General features: G+C 37.6%; 1 long non-coding RNA gene across 1 annotated transcript; it reads left to right on the forward strand.

The window, feature by feature from the left end:
• Positions 1-3,972: 3,972 nt before the first annotated feature.
• Positions 3,973-4,332, forward strand: LOC133816096 (uncharacterized). The gene is made up of 2 exons (XR_009885010.1): positions 3,973-4,085; positions 4,170-4,332. It is a non-coding gene; the product is annotated as an uncharacterized LOC133816096 (long non-coding RNA).
• Positions 4,333-5,030: the final 698 nt, after the last annotated feature.

Consider the following 5,030-nt stretch of genomic DNA (forward strand, 5'->3'; position numbering starts at 1 on the left):
GAACAGTCTCCAAGCCTTCTTGAGAATGGCAAAAGAACACGTAGACTGCGACGGGAGAATTTTATGCCCGTGTGTGAGGTGCCTGAATGTTAAACTACAAACTATAGATACAGTGGAGGCTCATGTCTTTGACAAGGGTTTTCAACAGAGTTATCAAAAGTGGGTTTACCACGGTGAGGTGGAAGCTAGTGTCGCCAATGAGGTAGTTGAGGAGAATGAAGATGTAGACGAGATGGCTGACGTCGTTGATGATTTCCTCTTACCGACAAATGCAGAGGAAGCAGATGGTGTGTCTGGCAGTCGAATGGGACAGTATTATGACGAGTTGTTCGACGAGATTGAAGCTGAGTTGTATCCAGGTTGTGATTGGATATCATCCTTAAACTTTTTGGCGGAGTTGATGCATTTGAAATTTAGAGGGAAGTGGCCAAATAACTCTTTCGATGAATTGTTGAAGTTACTAAAATTTGCATTTCCGAAAGATAATAAAATTCCCCCAACACACTATGAGGCGAAAAAGAAGCTGAGTAAGTTAAGGTTGGGATATCAATCAATCCATGTGTGTAAATATGATTGTTCATTATTTTATAATGAGCATGCAAGCAAAGATTCATGTCATGTGTGTGGGAGTAGCCGATGGGTCAATGAAAATAAGAAGGGGAAAAAGGTTCCACACAAGGTGATGCGTTACTTTCTGTTGACTCCCAGATTAAAGCGAATGTACAGTTCAAGACATATAGCTAATGACATGTTATGTCATCATACTGGGAGATCAATAGAAGATGGGGTGATGCGTCATCCGATTGACGGGTCTGCATGGAAAGACTTTGATGCCACCCATCCTGATTTTGCCAAAGATCCTAGAAATGTTCGTCTAGGCTTGGCTACTGATGGGTTTAATCCTTTTGGCAACATGAGCTTATCATACAGCATGTGGCCTGTGATTTTGACGAACTACAATCTCCCCCCTTGGCTATGCATGAAGGAAGAATATTTTATGCTAACTCTGCTTATTCCTGGGCCAAAATCACCGGGTAAAGACATGTATGTATTTCTAAGACCCTTGGTGGATGAGTTAAAACAATTGTGGATTAACGGGGTCGACACAAGAGATGGCACAAGGAATGAATTGTTCAAGATGCGTGCAGCCCTTCTGTGGACAATTAACAATTTCCCTACTCGTAGTAGCTTGTCTGGTTGGAGCGGGCAAGGGTATAAAGCATGTCCAACGTGCAATGAAGACACCACTTCGATTCGAGTGATTGGTAAGACATCGTATGTCGGTCATAGGCGATTCTTGAGGAGTAATCATAAGTATAGAAGGGGCAAGGAATTTGATGGCAAAGTTGAGAAAAGAAATCCTCCACAACAGTTTACTTGTCAACAAGTTTTAGATCAAGTCAATGCTTTACCGCTTCAAGTGTCTGGTAAACATGACAGATTTTGGGGAGGTGAAGCGCAAGCGAGGTGCAGGGGAAAGTAATTGGAGGAAAAAAAGTATTTTCTATGAACTTGATTACTGGAGTTCAAATCAGTTAAAACACAACCTAGATGTGATGCATGTTGAGAAGAATGTGTGCGACAGTATCCTTGGGACTTTGTTAGATAATGATAACTCTAAGGACACCACTAACGCAAGACATGATTTAAAGAATATGGGGGTTAGGAAATCGTTGTGGATTTACGAGGATGCCAATAAAAGGTTAATGAAACCGCATGCTCCATACGTGTTCACTTTTGAACAGAGGCGAGATTTTTGTCAATTTTTGAGAGTGAAGTTGCCCGATGGTTTTTGTTCTAATCTAAAGAAAAAAGTCACAGACAATGACTCAAACATTGTTGGGTTGAAGTCCCATGATTGTCATGTGATAATGCAACGATTACTTGCAGTAGGTGTTCGCAAGTTTTTACCAGAATCTATATCCACTACCATCACTGAATTGTGTAATTTCTTCAAACAATTGTGCTCTAGGACACTGAACGTTTCTGATATGGAGAAAGCTAAGGATGACTTGATTGTTATTTTATGCAAGATGGAGTTTATTTTCCCTCCAGCATTCTTTGACATAATGATCCATCTGGTTTTGCACTTGCCTGATGAAGCAATATTGGGAGGACCTGTATTTATGAGGTGGATGTATCCTTTTGAAAGATACATGAAAAAATTAAAAAACTATGTCAGGAATAAAGCTCGTCCTGAAGGATCTATAGCAGAAGGATATGTTGCAGATGAGGCTTTGACATTTTGTTCAATGTATTTCAAAGGTGTGGAAACAAAATTTAATCAGCCTGATCGTAACGAAGATGCAACGTATGTGAATCGACACCTCACAGTGTTTGAATCTCAATGTCGTCCTCTTAGTAAGGGAATTCCCGTGCCCCTCGATGAAAATACTCGGAATAAAGATGAGTGGTTCATATTGGATAATTCTCCAGAAACTGAAGTGTATTTAGAGTAAGTACATAATTAATATTCATTTTATTCTTTGTTCAATCTACTCCTTAATTAACAATATTGACATTGTTAATTAATTAACAAGGAACACCTAACTGAGGTGCAACAAAGAGATATGGCTGCCAATCATAAATTGATACATAAGAAAGAGTTTCGTTCATGGTTTCATAAGAAGGTAACTTGTACTTAGCAAATTTCATGCTACAAATTACATTCTCATTCTAATATATTTCTTTATTATTAGATATATGACTTGCACCAGCTTGGGTCATTAGAGCATGCTGATGAATTACTAGCTTTAGCATCTGGGTCAGATCTATTGGCTTACTCCTACCAAGCATGTATAGTGAATGGAGTTCGATTTGTCTCATACAATCGAGATCAGAAACGAATTACACAAAATAGTGGAGTGTGTGTTGCTGGAACAGAAGGTTTTAACTATTACGGGCAACTTGAAGAAATACTCCAGCTGTCTTTTACTGGTTCTTATTCGGTGGTATTATTTCGATGTAAATGGTTCAATACAGATCCGAAAAAAAAAAAGAAAACCATCACTGTAAATAATATTACTAGTATCAATGTTAGCGGTGAATGGTATAAAGATGAACCGTTCATACTAGCTAGTCAAGCAAAACAAGTATTCTACATCGATGATCTCGTTAGAGGATGAGATTGGAAAGTTGTCCAAGAAGTGAATCATCGGCAAGTTTGGGACTTTCCAGATGCTTCAGATATGATTGCTGATGTTGATGTTGTACATGACACCAACTCATCGAATTTTGTTTTGACTGTGGATCTCGGAGAGTTGGTTGTTCAGCAATCTGATGTACCAGCGACTCAAGTCAACACGGCCCATCAACCTTCTTTAGTTGTTCAAGAAGATGATGGATTTATTAATGACAATGAAGATGATATGGCAGACAGTGTAGAAGAAGCATAAGATGAGGATGAATTAATTGTCAACCTTAGTGATGATAATACTGATGATGTGTGCCCGATAGATGTTGATGTAATTAGTGAGGATAGTGACTATTCTACTTAGTTTTGTATCTAGTGTTCAATGTATTATACATATTGAGAAATAAAAAGTTCGTTTCCAAATAGCATGTTTCAAATTACCTAATCAATTGAAATAATACTCAATAAATTAATTATAAATAATAATTAAATATTAAAATAGATAGGTTAAATTACTGTTGTGTTAGTAGATGTCAGCAGATGTGGCTAGAGCTCACGGTGGAGACGCTGGCAGTGATCCTCCACCGGATCCTACTAAGATCCCGACTACATGCGACTCAGGTAATTTTTTTGTTATTTTATTTACTCACATATGTTTATCATGTATATACTAATATTCTATGTATTATTAATAAAAAAAAATATAGGAATCCCAATTAAGAAAAAGGGTCGTGGCGCAGCTATTGGAAAAGATCTAGAGGAGAGGCGGCGTAAAAATGGAAAACCACTGGAAGTAACATTTTGCCCTCGAACGTACAAGGTTGTTGGGGGCAAGCACGCTGCTTTTGTCCGCCTTGTGGGAACCCAAATTAAAACGAAAGTTCCCGGACATTACGGTTCATGGGAATTAGTGCCTAAACAATACAAGGATCAGGTCCTTGGCATAATTCAGGTAAAAATAGTATTAAATATATTTTTTAAAAATTTTTCTTTAATATAGTACATATATTATTAATATGTTTAATTTTCAATTTAGTACTATTATCAAATAGCGGGCCGCGAGGATTTCTTAAAGTGTTTAGATGGTATCGATCGAGAGATGAAAGACCAATACCGTAATAGGAAAACACTAAGACACGAACACTTTGAGAAACACTACAATGGACCGGAGGATTGGGATAAGGTTCTAAACAACCCAACCAATGATGTTAACAAGAAGGAGTGAAAGCAGATCTGTCAGTTATTTACAAGTCCACAATTTATTGCGCGCTCCATAAAGAATAAGGAAAATCGGAAGAAACAAAAGTATTCTACAACGCAGGGTACAAAATCGCTGGCAATTGTCCGTTTTGAAAAAGTAAGTAAAAGATAAAATATTATCAAAATTATGTTATTTTAAATTATATGTTCTCTAACATTTGGGTTATATTTTTTAGACGAACCCGGACCTCATTGAGTCATGGAAGGATTATCATTGGAAGAAAGCAACAAATGATTTCGTGAACGATGATGCTCGCCAAGATTATGTAAGTTAGAATTATATTTTTTAATATTAATAGAGTTATATTTAATGTTAGTGTCTAACATTTTTTGAAAATAGGAAAAACTGAAGGCTGATTTTGAGTTACAAACTCATCAAACATCCAATGATGCTTCTAATAATGATAGTCCGTCATCAGTTGATCAGGTGGAGGTGTTACAAAAAGTATTAGGCCAAAGGCGTAGACATGTGCGAGGAGTGGGCCGCAAATTGAAGGGGTTGGGGTCGGGGTCGGGGTCGGGGTCATCATCTGCCCAGCACTCTCACTTCAGCGAGTCTCAAGTTCCTCCTCATCATTCAAGATAATATATAGAAAAATTGGAGAATAATCTACAGAAATTGACTGATCAAGTTAAT

The sequence above is a fragment of the Humulus lupulus genome, chromosome 2 (assembly GCF_963169125.1).
Source record: "Humulus lupulus chromosome 2, drHumLupu1.1, whole genome shotgun sequence".
Classification (NCBI taxonomy): Eukaryota; Viridiplantae; Streptophyta; class Magnoliopsida; order Rosales; family Cannabaceae; genus Humulus; species Humulus lupulus.